Here is a 17,318-nt window from a genome sequence, read left to right on the forward strand (position 1 = left end):
AGCAGTTTTAATGATAGGTTTAGGAGGTTTTCCAAAGTCCGAGTGACTGGTTTTTGGTTTTTGCAGAGCCCCCCCTTCCGTCTTCTTTTTGCAGGCGGTGGACCGTGACTTTTTACCAGCGCTGGTTTTTCCTTTTATTTTAAAGCATATTTAGGCTGGGCCAGGGTCCGAGTAGTCAAGTCAACATCGGACAATATTGAACTAGAAGGAGGGATGTGATTTACGGGCTAGTCTATATGACCCAAGGGTGTAGGAGTGCAGTCTCGTAGCAAGAGGGGAAAGCTTTCCAAGGATAAAGGGTCTTCATTCGAAGAAGTACATCCAAGGGTAAGCGAAAGGGCTTTGGGCGTGGAAACAGCAAAAACCTTATTCTTTATGCTTTCGACAGAGCGACGCCGGTCTGCCCTACGCTCTGCCAGGGTTTTCTCCCTATCTTGATCATTGGGAGCCTTTGTAAAATAGTTATCAAGAGGGCCGTTAAAACTACACCCAGCCTTCTCAGACTGTAATTGGCCCGTACCTTGAGCCATCGGTGAACCAGATAACTATGTGGGTCAGTAAATGGAAGAGGGTAGGCCCTTGTTCCGGGCTTCTCCCGGGACGCTCCCGCGCGGGTAAATTGCAATTATAGGCAGACAGTTAATTGGTGGGGCGGGGCGAGCAGGGAGAGCAGCCAGGTGACTCAGGATTGGGTTTACCAGGGCTTCTGGAATATGGAGTCCCGGTCCCGACGCTCGCAGCCCTGCACACGTACACGCACCCACAGGTGTAGTCCCAGGTCCAGGAAAGACTCACACGGCGCTGCGGGACCCGCGGAGCGGGTACCGCGAGGTGTGGAGTTAGAAGCTGAAGTGCGCCAGCAGCAGCAGAAACCAAAATTCAAAGAGGTCAAAAGTAGCGTCCCAGGTCCGTTTGGCAGGCAAAGGCTTTTAAAGTTATTGGTGGGGCGAGCAGGGAGAGCGGCCAGGTGACTCAGGCTCGGGTTTACCAGGGCTCCTGGGATATGGAGTCCCGGTCCCGACGCTCGCAGCCCTGCACACGTACACGCACCCACAGGTGTAGTCCCAGGTCCAGGAAAGACTCACACGGCGCTGCGGGACCCGCGGAGCGGGTACCGCGAGGTGTGGAGTTAGAAGCTGAAGTGCGCCAGCAGCAGCAGGAACCACAAATTTAAAGAGGTCAAAAGTAGCGTCCATATGCAAATCAGTCTGACCATGTGCCTCATGGGAACAGTCCAGCCCGAACTGCCAAGCCATATGTCTTCCCTGGACCGGAAGCAAGCATCCTGGTACCGGTTTCTGGCTAATCAGCCATCATCAGCCAGGCTAGCTTGAATCCAGTGGCAAAGTGAGCAAGGGACCCATGTCTGGGCATACCCTGCCAACTTAGGGCGAACAAAGCAAAATCAAAGGGGATTCAATAAGCGGTACAGGGGAATGGGGTTATGACAGATTGCACCTATCTTACGTCCTTTATCTGTACAACATTTTTTGGTGCCACGGACCAGAGATTCAAAATCCCCTCAATCTCCAAAGCCAGAGACCTTACATAAAAGCACAACAAAAGATGGTCCAGCACACTTAAGCAAAAACAGTAACCAAACTTCACGCACACAAATTGATTATTAAAAGGCTGAATCAGTGATCTTGTAGAAGTTCATTCTTTATTGATTCTTCATTTAAAATGCTGTAGCCATAGCCAACGCGTTTCGTCCTTCACAGACTTCTTCAGGGCTACAAATAACATATACATACAAAAATTATTATCCAAAGATAATCGCACAATATTGAATTTTTTTTAAAAAACAATTATCATTTCCAAATACAGTTTTTACAATCCTTCTCTGGATATGTACACTTTATACAATATTTACATTCATCATAAGATCCAAATTGTACAATTTTTTTGAGTTTCTTCACTGATTCCACATCATTTGCCTTTGTAAATATAAATCTTTTTCCTTTATAAATATAACCCTTTGAAAGGTGAGAAAACAGCTCCAGAACACACTCGGGCCTACTATAAGTATTATCACCTTATTCCTATTTTTATCTAAGTTTTACTAACCCACCAAATTTAGACAGATTACTGAAAAGAATGATTATTGGATTCTGCTTACCAAAATAGATCTGTAATATGAAGTTGTTTTGCGCCAATTTCAATGTTTTCTTTTTGTATAGGAAACAGTCTTGGAGCACACGTCTATAACAGAATTCAAAGCAGCACCCTTAGTATCAACCATAAAATTATTAAATCACGTAAAAAAAGGCATCTAAGCATACATAAGGTCGCAAAAATTTTGAATCAGCTCAAAGAATATTTTGTATCCTCCTTGCGGTTGTATTTTCACAAATTGTTAACGGTGACTTGCTTTCACGTTCGTTATTGACTTAAAAAAATAATTCCTTTAATGGGTAACTATAGGAAGTAAAGAAAGAAAATATATAGTGATATAACCGTTCTATATATATCACATTTTACTATCCAATTTGATTTGTTATACTTTATCCACATTATTATAATCTCCCTTTTTTAGTATTTTTTACCCCAATTCCTTAGCCCTACGGACAAAAAGAAAATAGAACCTCATATCTATTGAGAAGGCTTTTCGTAGAGACAAGGCGGGTATTTACATGTCTTTTAAATAATCGTAGTTTTAAGAGACAGTGTCCCCCACAAAACCGTTTTTGAAGCAAACAGTATATACTCAATAGTAACCATACTCCTCTTATTTTATTAACACAAAAAACGGAAGGTATCCTAGTCAGAATTGCACTCCTAAGGCAGATACAAATTTTTGTAAGAGCGAGTGGATTATTTAACCACACCTATTCTCCCGCTATCACAGATCATATGTAGATCGTTTAGATGCATCGCCATCTTGTAGCATCTATTGCACATATACGGAAAGAGTGTACCAAACATTTTAGAAGTCTCTCGTAAATATATTGCATAAAGTTTCAATTGCTTGCATAGAGACAGTAGCAGCAAGACATCCAATACTATATCAAGGGATTATAAAGTCGAAAAACAAACATAAGTGCTGCTCGACATAACTAGATTACATAGCTCCAGTTTCCCCATTATTTAAATATGTTTAAGGACCCTATGGCAGTTATTTTTAAATCCCACAGAATCCCCAATAACACTTACTTTTTCCTCCAATATTAGCCGGCTCCATGGCGTGGCGTCCTCCGTAATGGCATACAGAAATACGTGCCGGAGGCGCCATTTTTAAAGGCCAAGAACAGGCGAATAATAGGATACACCTGATTTTAGACGCGGTGCAATGTCCGAAAAACACCGTTTATCTCAGCGCCATCTTAGAAAGGCTATATTATACAGCATATATATACGTGAAGTCACTATATTTATAGCAAAACATGATTAATTTAATAGGATCATTTGTTGATTAATTCGGGGGCCGTAAATCAAAAAAAATTACTATTGCATACCTGATTTCAAGAACTATATTTGTACAACATTTCTATACATAAAAAAACATGATTGATTTAATGGGATCATTTGTTGATTATTTCGGTGTACACGACTAGAGGTGTTTTTTTGGGGGCCGCAAAACAAATAATTATTATCGCGTACCCAATTTCAAAAGCGATTCAGTAGCTGATAAGTACGGGTTGATGTCAGCGCCATCTTGAAGTGATATTATTATTAGCAGTTTCTATAGATAGAAATATTCTTCCATCAGTAATTTATCAATTTTAAACCATTTTCTTTCTTTTGTATTTGATTTCAATATGTTTAACCGTTCGAAATAATAACATATGTGTGTTCTATCAATTTTAGAGTTTTATACAAACGTGCAACTGCGTTCCAATAAACTTTAGTTTTACATATGTATCAACCAATCCGATACAAATGTCCAGTTTCCCTATGTTTAAAGTTAATCTGAGGCACCACTTTCCATATACTGATCTAATTAGCATGTGACACATACTTCTGCCCCCAGACACACCCACAGTTTACATATGTCCAATATCAGGATATATCTCACTTAAACGGGACATATTTGTGAATCGCATAATCTGCTCAGAAAAATCATCCCATATATTCATTTGAATATTACATGGTAGTTGCATAGATCATAATATTACGCAATATAGCCAATTTTACTCTACGTAATATATCTAACATATCAAGGTTATATAAATTCATCAGGTGTTTGTTCATACATGAACATCCTTAGGTAAAACCATATCCTGGATTAATTGTTATATAACACGGTCTGGCACAATCGGATATATAAACATTAGCAACTAGATGCACAAGCTTTGTCTATGAGTTTTGCAGACATCAAAACAGTTCATCTTCGTGATATAAAGGGAGATTGGTCATAAGTAAGTCTAAAAAACCAATGTATACATTCTTCTTCTTTTTTACACATGATATACGCAACGGTTCTATAGTATTGACATCCGAGATCTTCTTTAATTTTATCATAAAAAATTATGTAGTTCATGACACGTATTGAGCCCCAAAGTGGTAGTCCTCAATCTGCAAATCCATCCAGCCTCTGCCTTTCTAAAGGCTAACTCTCGATCCCCACCCCTCAATGGAGTTTCAACATGTTCTAATCCATCATTATTCTTTAGCTCACTCCGCCACCCCAGTCAGACAAGGCCATAAGCAAATCAGTCTGACCATGTGCCTCATGGGAATAGTCCAGCCCGAACTGCCAAGCCATGTCTTCCCTGGACCGGAAGCAAGCATCCTGGTACCGGTTTCTGGCCAATCAGCCATCATCAGCCAGGCTAACTTGAATCGAGTTGCAAAGTGAGCAAGGGACTCACGTCTGAGCATACCCTGCCAACTTAGGGCGAACAAAGGAATACCAAAGGGGACGATGTACGGAGCGTCTGAGCAATTAAAACACTCAACCCCAGTCAACTGATCTGGGTTTAATCCATCATTATTCTTTAGCTCACTCCGCCACCCCAGTTCAGACATGGCCATATGCAAATCAGTCTGACCCTGTGTCTCATGGGAACATTCCAGCCCGAACTGCCAAGCCATGTCGTCCCTGGACCGGAAACAAGCATCCTGGGACTGGTTTGTGGCTAATCAGTCGTCATCAGCCAAGCTAGCTTTAATCCAGTGGCAAAGTGAGCAAGGGACCCACGTCTGGGCACACCCTGCCAACTTAGGGCGAACAAAGCAAAACCAAAGGAGATGATGGACGGAATGTTGAACAATGCAAGCACTCACCCCAGTCAACTGATCTGGGTTTAATCCATCATTATTCTTTAGCGCACTCCGCCACCCCAGTTCAGACATGGCCATATGCAAATCAGTCTGACCCTGTGCCTCATGGGAACTGTCCAGCCCGAACTGCCAAGCCATGTCTTCCCTGGACCGGAAACAAGCATCCTGGGACTGGTTTCTGGATCATCAGCCGTCATCAGCCAGGCTAGCTTGAATCCAGTGGCAAAGTGACCAAGGGACCCATGTCTGGACATACCCTGCCAACTTAGGGCGAGCAAAGCAAAACCAAAGGGGATGATTGACGGAGTGTTGAACAATGCAAGCACTCATCCCCAGTCAACTGATCTGGGTTTAATCCAGCATCATTCTTTAGCTCACTCCGCCATCCCAGTTCAAACATGGCCATATGCAAATCAGTCTGACCCTGTGCCTCATGGGAACTGTCCAGCCCGAACTGCCAAGCCATGTCTTCCCTGGACCGGAAACAAGCATCCTGGGACCGGTTTCTGGCTAATCAGCCGTCATCAGCCAGGCTAGATTGAATCCAGTTGCAAAGTGAGCAAGGGACCCACGTCTGGGCATACCCTGCCAACTTAGGGCGAACAAAGCAAAACTAAAGGGGATGATGGACGGAGTGTTCAACAATGCAAGCACTCACCCATACTTATGCTCGTATTTTCCCCTTTTTGAGTAGACACAGTCAATGATGTACTAAACATTTCCTTAAGACGCTCCACTAAATGGAGATTGGTGCATTTACCAGGCCACAATGACACAGAAACCCCACCACAACGTGGCCATGTGTACACCATGGAGTATTGGCCACCGGGTTGGACATTGCCAACATCCGCTTATAGTTATGGTTCGTCGAGAGTACGTGACAGAGCATTTCAGTCTCTCCATCCTTGACAGGGCCCCGATGATGATCAGCAAGCTACAATTTCCTAGTTAGGTTGTTTCGCACAGGCACCATTTACAGATCACTGGGTGTTCCAGGTGGGTCTGGGACAAGGTGTCTTAGTTTCTAGTTACTCAGGGTGCCCTATGGCGGGTGTTTTAAGAGTGGATACTGTTAAACGGAATTTAAAAGCCCCTGTCTTTTTTTTGGAGGTATAGTTGAGTGCATTCTGTCTTCTCATTTTTTCTGCTAAATGTAACAAAATGTTTACAATAGGAACTGATTCTAGTGTTATTTCCTACAGAAATTCGTTATAAAAATAGCTCGGTGTTTCAATAAAGCAAATGGTGTAAGCACATTTGTTGTGACAGTGTTCACAGCTCTGGGGCCTATTTCCTTTAACCCCTTCGCTGCTAGGCCTTTTCCCCTCCTGTGCTAAGCCTTGTTTTGGCTATTTGGGGTAGTGCGTGCTTAGGCCCCTGTAACTTTTTGAGCACATAAGGTATCCACGCCAATTTTTTTTCTTCCAACATCATGGGGATTCTAAAGGTACACAGGGTTTGTGGATTCCCTTGGAGGGGTCCCAGAAATTAAGCAAAATACAGTAACATTTTTGTTTTTTTTCAGAAAAATGGGAAAAACGGGCTGCAAATGAAAGCCTCTAGGTTTTTCCCTGCAAATGTTATCAAAAAAGGGTTTGTGGGTCTGAAATCAACGTTTTCACAGCTTTTAGGGAATGAAAGTCTTTTGTCAGAGAACCAACATTTTTGGCAGTTTTCTGGGACATAGCCTATTTTTGCTATTTTTTAGTGCTTCCAACCTCCTTTCAGTTAATGGTAAAAATGAGTATGAAAGAAATAATGGATCCTGGAAAGCTATACATTTTATTAAAGTAGACAAAATTCTGATTCAGAAAGGGGTCATTTGTCTAAATCCATGAACGTTTCTTTATAGAAACTAACAGTTAAATATTAGAAAAAAATGAAACTTAGTTGAAAAAAACAGCCTTTTGTGTCAACGTTTTCACCTGTAACTTCTTATAATTATGACAGCTGTTTGGAAGCAATATACCGTTACATTCGCTGGACCTTCCTGGTTGTGGGGATATATAGGACTTGTAGGTTCACCAACAACTCGACGAACCCAGAGCCAAAAACTGCGCAGCAAATTGCAATGAAATTTTATTATGTACCGGGTTTAGAGCAAATATTCTTTGAAAATGTATACATGAAAAAATCGGCATGAAAGACACCTATGTATTTCTGAAATGGGTACAAATTATAGAGTTTATAAACAGTACATATTTGCACATTTTCAAATTTGGGAATACTCATACTAGCATGAGAATTATTGGTCATTTTTCAAAATGACTGCGTTTTTACACAATGTCTTTCATTTGGAAGGGAGAAATGCATGAAGACTCAATAGGTAGTAACAGTTGATTTACAAATCGAATTACCCTAAATCTCCTGATAAAAATGGTACCTCACTTCTGTGGGTCGGCCTTGTGCCCGTGACAGGAAACGGCGCAAAGCACAACGTGGTCACACCTCAATTGCCTAGCTGTAGTTTTTGTACCCTAGCTCGGCCGGCACCTAGAGAAACCTAGCAAACCTATACATTTTTGTAAAGTAGACACCCTGGGGAATCCAGGATGGGGTGACTTGACTGCCTCCCACCAAGTTCTGTTACCCAGAATCCCTTGCAAACCTAAACAATTGACACAATAAAACACATTTTCCTCACATTTCTGTGGTGGAAAGTTCTGGAATCTGCGTGGATCAACAAATTTCCACCAACCCCGCGTTCCCCAAAGTCCTCTGAGAAAAATACAACCTCACTTGTGTGGGTCGGCCTAGTGCCTGCGACAGCAAACGGCGCAAAACGCAACGTGGTCGCACCTCAATTTCGCAGTGAAAAATGACTCTTTTTTGCAAAGTGCCTAGCTGTAGTTTTTGAACCCTAGCTCTGCCGGCACCTAGGAAAACCTGGCCAACCTGTACATTTTTGAAAACTCGACACCGAGGGGAATCCAGGATGAGGTGACTTGACTGCCTCCCACCAGGTTCTGTTACCCAGAATCTGTTGCAAACCTAACAAATTGAGAAAAAAACACATTTTACTCACATTTTTGTGGTGGAAAGTTCTGGAATCTGCGTGGATCAACAGTTTTCCACCTACCTCGCGTTCCCCAAAGTCTGCTGAGAAAAATTGTACATTACTTGCGTGGGTCGGCCTAGTGCCTGCGACAGGGAACGGCGCAAAACGCAACGTGATTGCACCTCAATTTCGCAGTGAAAAATGATTTGGCGAAGTGCCTAGCTCTAGTTTTTTAACCCTAGCTCTGCCGGCACCTAGGGAAACCTAGCAAACCTATACATTAGTGAAAAATAGACACCCAGGGGAATCCAGGATGGGGTGACTTGACTGCCTCCCACCAGGTTCTGTTACCCAGAATCCCTTGCAAACCTAAAAAATTTACCCAAAAACACATTTTCCTCACATTTCTGTGGTGAAAAGTTCTGGAATCTGCGTGGATCAACAATTTTCCACCCACCCCGCGTTCCCCAAAGTCTGCTGAGAAAAATGGTACCTCACTTGTGTGGGTCGGCCTAGTGCCTGCGACAGGAAACGGCGCAAAACGCAACGTGGCCGCACCTCAATTTTGCAGTGAAAAATGACCCTTTTTTGGCAAAGTGCATAGCTGGATGTTTTTTAACCCTAACTCTGTCGGCACGTAGGGAAACCTAGCAAACCTATACATTTTTGAAAAGTAGACACCCAGGGGAATCCAGGATGGGGTGACTTGACTGCCACCCACCAGGTTTTGTTACCCAGAATCCCTTGCAAACCTAAAAAATTGACAAAAAAACCCACATTTTCTCCACATTTCTGTGGTGAAAAGTTCTGGAATCTGCGTGGATCCACAAATTTCCTCGCACCCAGCGTTCCCCAAGGTCTCCTGATAAAAATGGTACCTCACTTGCATGGGTGGGTCAAGGAACTGAAACAGGCAAGGGCCCAAAACCTATTAAGGCGACATCAAAATTACCTATCACAAACCACTCTGGTTTTGCAAGGGGGTTCCTATGAGTTTTTGGCCCGGGGCTCACCGGCCATCTAGGGAAACCTACCTAACCCACACATTTCTGGAAACTAGACACCCGGGTGAGTCCAACAAGGTATGGCTTGCGTGGGTCCCCCATCATTCTCCTACCCAGAATCCACTGCAAACCTCAAATATTGCTAAACAATTCACTTTTTTCTTAGATTTCTGTGTGGTAAAGTTCTGGAATCTGCGTGGATCCTCCCACCCAGCGTTCTCCCAAGTCTCCCAATAAAAATGGTACCTCACTTGCGTGGGTAGGCATAGGGGCTGCAGCAGGAAAAGGCCAAAATCGTACTGTAGAGACTTCAAAATTACCTATAGCAAAACTACCTGGTTTTGGGGGTTTTGGGGGTGGGCACCTGACATTTTGGCCCCGGGCTCGGCGGCCATCTTGGTAAAGTACCAAACCCAAACATTTTTGAAAACTAGACACCCGGGGGAGTCCAATGAGGTGTGGTTTGCATGGATCCCCCAACGTTTTCCTACCTAGAATGCCATGCAAACCTCAAATTCAGCTGAAAAAAACACATTTTCAACATATTTGTGTGTGGAATCACCGTGCCGGCACAAATTTCCAACCCCACAGCGTTCCCCTTTGTGTCCCGAGTAAAATGATACCTCACTTTTGTGGGTGTCCAAAGTAGAACTGGCTAAAAACTGAGTGACTGACTCTCTCACTCTCACTCTCACTGACTGACTCTCTCACTCACTCTCACTGACTGACTGACCTTCACCCTCCTGTTATTTATGCCCCCATAACAAAAAAAACACAGCAAGCAACCATTGCGACAGGCAGAGACAAGTTGCCAGCACTGAAATGACGAAAAAAACTCAAGACATTAGTTTTAATACTTTTATAATATGGTGGTTTAGTTGTACATAATGCTTTTTTGGTCATATCTAAGGTAACAAAAATGCTTCTGACGCTTCTTTATTATAACTTTTCAGCATGCTGCAAACTTCTGTACAGCACAGCTTAAAGACATAGGTAAAGTCAATATCTGTGGCTAAACACTTATAAGTTCCCAAAGGCTAGACCTATTGGCTATGCCAGTGCTTGTTTAGTGGTGCTCCACATATAAAATTCCAGCATAGTTTCGTCATTCATTGTAGATTTGCATACTTTGCTTTGATAGTAGGCGTGGTTTGGGGCGGGATGCTACACTGCAGGTGGCGCTTACAACTCTGAGCCTGTGCTAATGAGTCTGCCAAGCGCACTCACTTGCTGTAAGCTACACAAGAGTGTCTCTGAAATTAGGTTGTACCAAAAACAAAACGCTTTGTTTAAAATTAACTCCCAATCTCTGCGAGGCTGTTCGAATATCTCATAAATGAATGAATGAATGAATGAATGAATGAAATTGGATTTATAGAGCGCAACTAAACCCATAGGCATCAAGGCGCTGGGAGAATAGGGTGTAAGAAGACATTCAGTGTACTCATCTGACGATCGCGCTCTCTTAAAACTGAAAAATGTATTTTAAATAAAGGAAAGGGTTGGGATGCTGCTAAGAATATCCAAATTCTCTGCTGAGGGGCCCTGTGAGTCTGTGCGTTTGCTTGTTCAAACTCTCAAATCTTCTTTCAGTGTCCTCCAACCCTGCCACACTCCGACCTCCACTATAGCAATGCGTTGTTAATGTCACATTGGATCATTCTCCAGTATGACGGCATTACCCAACATTTCTACCTCTTTGAAAATATAATATACCCTTATGTTTGTCCTGAGTTGATAGTCTTTTCTCTTTTTTTTAAATGAATGTTTTTATTTTGGTAAGTGCAAAGTACAATAAGAAAGTAAGAATACAAGGAACGGAAGAGCGGCAAAGCAAAACATAAATCAGGGCTAAGAGGACAAAAATATGGCAAGCAATGCAGCAAGACTGCCAGCAATTACAAATCATAATACAGCAGGTACACAGTTCAATAGGAAATAGTTGCAAGGGGACACTAGGTTCAGAGGATTTTGTGCCTCTGTGGCCAGCAGGGGGTAGGTCAGCTCTAGGGGGCGCCCTGGCTAGGAGGCAGGAGACCTGCTGTCTAAAGGTGGTGTCATGCTCAGGCGAGACACCTCATGTGAATGAGGGCCAGGGGTATTTTGAATACCAGTTGAGTCCACGTGAGAGGTAAGATAAGAGATGAAGGGGAGATATCCACCGGGCAGGATCCCTGGCAGGGGCGGCGCTAGGCGTGGCCCGTGTGGGCAGCTGCCCATGGCACTGCGGGCTTCTAACTACGACTGTGGTGCAGCTCAAGTACAGAGGCGGGGCCATGGGCTGAAGGGGAAATATGACCCCCGCATCCCTTTCAGTTGCGGCAGACTGGGCAGGGTTTGCGGCCGTGATCAGCTTTCCTTTGCTGGCAACTCTTTCCCTTATCCTAATCGCCGCATCTGTACGATAATTGCAGAACCTTGAACTGGCGTGAAGTGAGCCCTGCCCCTGCATGAATGAAACGCGGAGCATCCAGCAGGGCTCACAACAAACAAGCATTTGCAATGCACTGGGTCCCACATTTACGCGAGGTTGAGCTATTGGCATTGTAAATGACAATTGCTTTTATTTATGTTTTTGTTTTTAAAACTTAAATAAAAGGCCTTGTCATTTACAGTGCCAATAGCTCTAAATCTTGCAATCGCGAGACCTAATGCGTGGCAAATAAATGCTGGTTATTGTCCAGAAGAGGTCTAGGGGCATTCATCTTTTTAAGTTCACAGATCACAGCCCTTTGCTTTGAAACCTTAATGGTGTCAGAAAGGCCTCTGTAATGTTGCTATGGGTGTTTTTAAAATTACAACTTTGGCATCAAATTAGTACACAGAGGCAGAAACTACAGGGCTGGTTGCTTATCTAGAAAACCATTTTGGGTAGTTTGGGTGTCGAGGATTTTGATGTTCATGAATGTTTGTGGCAGCAGTGTTAGACGCTGTCCATGATGCTGCTTGTGCTGACCCAGGAGTGGTGCAAGTTAACAAGGACTTCACAGATGGTCTCCCCTGGGACTGGTGCTTAACCTTTTCCGTGCTGATGACGGAACCGCTCCGTCATCAGCCGCGGTGGCGCTGTGCTGATGACGGAGCGGTTCCGTCATGGCCCGCCCGACGCGCCTGCGCGGCGTGTTCTATTGAGCGGGCGGGGCCATGACGGAACCGCTCTGTCATGAGCACAGCGCCACCGCGGCTGATGACGGAGCGGTTCCATCATCAGCATGGGCGTGCCGCGCGGCCCCCATACCCCCTTAGTGCTGCGGCGGAATAGCCACCGCAGCGAAGGTGTTAAGTGCTGAGGTGTTTGGGTGTGCTCCAGTGGCGGCAGAGCTAGCTGTGACTCTTGGTATGGTTGTGAGACCCGATTCTTTTGTTCTGCTTGGTAAGCCGAGACCGTGCTTGTTGAATATTCACCCAATATGAGTGGTGAGATCCGCATTGCTGGTCTGCCTGAAGTTATGAAGCTGCCGACAGTAGCGTGTCTGCTAAAAGCGATGGCGTGACTGGTGGAACTATAAATCCAAATAAAAGAGTTATCTTCCGACACCACAGTCTTCGTGACAGAGACCAGTAACACTGAAGACTCTGAGTCTCACAGCAATAATTTCTCCTTTCAGAGCGTTATTGCTGCAGATGGAGTGAAGCCCAGAAGTAAGCACATTACTAAGGTACCAACAAAGTTTAATATTTTTCATTTGTATTAACTGTTTCTCTTTTGCAGCATTTGGAAATGCATTTTCTAGTGTTGTTGTTTTTTGTTGAATTTTTTTCTTGTAGGCTGTTACCTTTGGTTTAAAGGGAAAGATGTTGTAGTGTGTGACCTTAATGCTGCAGTTTGCATTTCATTACCATCATTTGCTTACCCTGGAAAATCTCCAGGGTGGAGGAGGTTTGCTGTTACAGAGTTCTTTCTTCAGCTTCTGGGCAGTTGTTGCTCTGTGGCGATCTGTGGTCCTGTTTCTCTGCTCTTCTTGTAGTAGCTCCTATCAGAGCTTCATCCATCCGCCAACGATAATAAGATGCCAGGCATCACCCAGCACACAACACAGCCTATGATGGGCTACGTCTATCTGCTTGGCGCAGTTAGAGCACGGATGAAGTTCTCCGGACCCATCAGGCTGTGAATGTAACCTAAGGGCTTAAGGTGAAATAAAGAGCGTACCTCCTTCCTGAGTGGCTCCAGACTGCTGTGTGCAGACCCGATAGCTGGCAGCACCCTGCAGTATCTATTTATAAATCAGATTATGTTGGAAGTAACCTGCAATATAGTGGCAGGCACTATCCTGCCATAGAGTAGGATTTCTCATAGTATTTTATTTTCTGACACATTAATGGAGATAGTCTTTTAACTGGCAGAAGAACAACACTGACCATACATTTTTCTGGGTTTGTCTTTAAAATGACGTACACATTAGGAATGGCATTTCGTTCTACTGGAATAATAACACAAGCTATCTTGCACTATATGTTGTTGCATGGATTTTTGGCTGCAATGCATTCCATGTTTCATTCAAACGTGCTTTCTACAGGGCACATACATGATTTGCTGCTATAGAGAAATAATGCTCCTGTGTACTGTGGCAGACTCAGAAATATTGAAAAACTTCATGATTTCTCTTTCAGCACTTCATAGTAAAACCTTTCAATTTTTGACTTAATCATTTGGCAGAAACATAACTTAGTACCATTAAAATAGTTGTGATGGGGAACATTCATGTGGGGTTAGGACTAGCTCGCCCAGAGTGCTTGCTGACTTGGAGGAGTATAGAGTTGACCACCTTGCCTGGTCCGGTGTGGAACCAAGCCAGCGATGCTTTGTTGCAGGCTCATTTGCCCTGATAGCTGGTCAAGAGTTTGAGGTGGAGGAGGTGAAGAGCTGGCTAAGTGTGCCATGAGGCTGGCATTTCAGTACATCCCTGAGAAGTGAGCTTTGAGTCGATGTAGTTTTCCTCTTGTACCACGTGCAATTCACCCTCTCCAAAGCCTCAAGAATTCCAGGGTGTGAAGGGCGGCTGATTCTGATTGGGTGCTTGATGGTTTACCAGAAACTCATGTTTTTGATTGTTCATGTTTGTCTATAGTTAATTAAACACGCCCAGGCGTTTTATCTCTTCAGTTGACAGAAGCTGCAATAAAAGTTTCTTTGTTGTTGCAAAAAAATATGAACGGCCAACGCGCCTCTGTAGGTCAAAGAATGGAAGGGCTGGGGAACTGTCAGTCATCTCACTGCTAAGCAGAGCAGTGTCATGCTTCATCCTCCGCCAGGCCTCTGATTTTGACCAACATCGCTTAGAACCTGGACTTTAGAGACCATCCTTTTAATGAGAAAAACAAAATTACAATTCCCATAAGCAATAGTGGTGGAAGGTGTCACGCATGATCTGGGACAACATCCGATTCAGCACATCCAGTTCCATTTTTTAAGTATTTGACACAATATTGAATTTATAACCTTTGTATTTTATGGTCATGAGTCACCAGAATACTAAAAATGTGTCTTTTATTTTTAAGGTCACTTAAGTAATGGTCACCAGCTTGGAGCAGCAACATGATAACCCCATGCTCGTCTGTAAGAAGTGCGCTCCGAGGCAGGTATCCGATCCTTTTTGTGACACAAGGAAAGGCCAATATCTGCTATGTACATTTGTTAAAATAAAACAGTCAAATCACAGTATACTGTTCCGGAGGTTCAGTCCCAGCGACAATATCTGTAACTGAACGCAGACACCCTAGGAAGCATGTGCTTTTAAGACAAGTTGCTTTCACTCACCTGAAGGTGACATGCTTGATCATTGGGCTATACTCCTCACCAGGCCGGCGCTACAATGCCTGGCGGGCACTGCAAGAGGGCACTTTGTCGCAGATCTTATATTAAGTACACCGGATGAGCATAGTAGGACAGAGGATGTTGTGTCATAAGATGTGAGATTGGTGAAGTCTGAATATAAGATCAACTATCGACCAGTTGCCACAATATAGTTAATGTGATCTTCCTGGTCCATGTTGAGATTAAAAACTACGGCCAGTAATACTCACGCCCCAATTGTGAAATTCTCTCGTACCTGCCACTCAGACGCCCATAAATGGTTCACCACCGACCTTAAAAATCAGAAACTGGAATTGTGTCAGTACGAGAGAAAATGGAGATCAAGATATTCCGCCGAAGACAGGGAAAATTTTTCCAATGCTTGCGGAATGTATAAAAAAGCCATTCTGACCACCAAAGCGGCGTACTTTTCTACAAAACTACTCGGTGCCCAAAATAAATCCAAAGAAATTTTCAAAAATAGTGAATGGTCTATGCAATGATCTTAGAACATCGCCTATCCAGACCCCCACCCAGGAATTCTGCAACTCCCTGAACTACTACTTTCGGGAACAAATCTCCACCATTAAAGCAAGTCTTCCCAATATACTATTAATTGGGAACCATTGGATGATATCTCTTATAACCAATACACACTTGATACCCTCCAACCGATCTGCTCTAATACTCTTTCAGAACTAATGACCCGTGTTACATCAGGGTCACCCAGTGATTGCTGTCCTCCGCACATTCTGAAAGATGTTTTCTCCATCCTGCCTCAGAGCGTGATCCCATTTCTAAATGAGTCTCTTGCCCAAGGAAAGGTCCCCATCGCCTTCAAGCATGCAACGGTAGTTCCCCTCATAAAAAAAACGGGGGCTGACCCCAAAAACCCTGTTAACTATCGTCCCATCCCTCTTTTACCTTTCCTGGCAAAAATACTAGAGGCCCACGTGACTAAGTGTGTGTCTAGTTTCATCGAACACTCAGATTACCTGGAACCCAATCAAGCGGGTTTCCGTCCCGCACATTCAACGGAGGCCGTGATTCTTGCTGTCTTGGACACTCTTAGAGCAAAGGCAGATAAGGGAGACCACAAAGCTTTGGTACTTCTGGATTTGTCAGCCGCGTTCGACACGGTCGACCATAAGATTCTGTTGAACCGTGTCGAGCAGGCGGGCCTACGTGGCCCCGCACTCGGCTGGATAGAATCTTTCCTAGCAGATCGCACTCAAGCTGTGAGGCTTGGAACTTTCATTGCTCCCAAGCTCACTTCCACTTGCGGGGTCCCGCAGGGCTCCTCTTTATCCCCGTTGCTTTTCTACTTATATTTAAAGCCTTTGATCCACTCACTAAGAAATAAAAACATTACCATTTTTAAGTACGCTGATGACCTACAGATCATTTTCCCAGTTGGCTCCCCGGATGCTGTGGCTGAGTTTCAGACAACAACGCTTCACATCCAGCGTTGGATGGATGTGAACCATCTGAAGCTCCATCCGGGTAAGACGGGGCTGGTATTGCCTGGGAAGAGAGTGGACAGCTGGGGCTTGCATTTCTGACCGGTGGAACTGGGGTCCCCCCCACCCCTTCCGCCTCTGTGAAAAGTCTAGGGGTCATCATTAATGCTGACCTCTCGGTTCGAGGACAAGTGGGAGCAGTGATCTCCGCCAATTTCCACCAACTACGAAAAATCAAGAAAATTGCACACCTACTGACTCACTCAGCACTAATACAGGTGGTGATAGCCCTCATACTCTCTCGGCTTGACTACTCAAACTCAATCTATCTAGGCTTACCTGTTGGTCTACAAAAAAGACTTCAAATGGTCCAGAATCAGGCAGCTAGACTGATTCATAAGCAGCCGAAATGGCTGTCAGCAAGACCTGGACTGGAAAAAATCCACTGGCTCCCGGTTGCCCAACGGGTAGCCTTTAAGACCGTATGTTTAGCCTTTAAAGCCTTGCACGGCAACAGTCCTAGATTCCTTAGTAACATGATCTGAAGGTATATTCCAGTGCGTAATCTCCGTTCAGCTTACCTCTCCCTGTTAACCATCTCATCTTTCAGATGCAAACGACAAGGAGGATGCTGCTTTTCACACTTGGCCCCCAAATTTTGGAATTCTCTCCCCCTGACATTCAGAGACTGTGACAACCTTCTGCGTTTCAGGAAAGCTTTGAAAACATGGCTGTTTGAGCAAGCATTTTTCTAGTATTCCAGCTGCAACAGTCTTCTTCTAGCGCCATGAAACCCATGGGTGTCCGTGCGCTTTACAAATGGCTATTAACATAAC

At 44.1% G+C, this 17,318-nt stretch overlaps 1 protein-coding gene and 1 long non-coding RNA gene across 4 annotated transcripts in view; one reads left to right on the plus strand and one right to left on the minus strand.

Moving 5' to 3' along the window:
* LOC144806233 (uncharacterized) overlaps positions 1–17,318 on the plus strand; it is a 103,199-nt gene that overhangs the window by 31,880 nt on the left and 54,001 nt on the right. The window contains exons 2-3 of one of the 3 annotated variants that reach the window (XM_078672633.1): positions 12,834–12,884; positions 14,728–14,804. The gene's annotated coding sequence lies outside the window, so the exon portion shown is untranslated. Of the gene's footprint in view, positions 1–12,833; positions 12,885–14,727; positions 14,809–17,318 lie in introns of all 3 variants that reach the window. The other 2 variants (XM_078672638.1, XM_078672644.1) reach the window with 2 other exon arrangements.
* Positions 1,647–17,318, minus strand: part of LOC144806271 (uncharacterized) — a 589,459-nt gene continuing 573,787 nt past the window's right edge. The window contains exons 4-5 of the long non-coding RNA XR_013605749.1: positions 2,120–2,202; positions 1,647–1,733 (exon numbers count right to left, since the gene is read on the minus strand). This is a non-coding gene — a long non-coding RNA (uncharacterized LOC144806271). The remainder of the gene's footprint in view (positions 1,734–2,119; positions 2,203–17,318) is intronic.

This window comes from Lissotriton helveticus, chromosome 1_2 (assembly GCF_964261635.1).
Source record: "Lissotriton helveticus chromosome 1_2, aLisHel1.1, whole genome shotgun sequence".
Taxonomy (NCBI): Eukaryota; Metazoa; Chordata; class Amphibia; order Caudata; family Salamandridae; genus Lissotriton; species Lissotriton helveticus.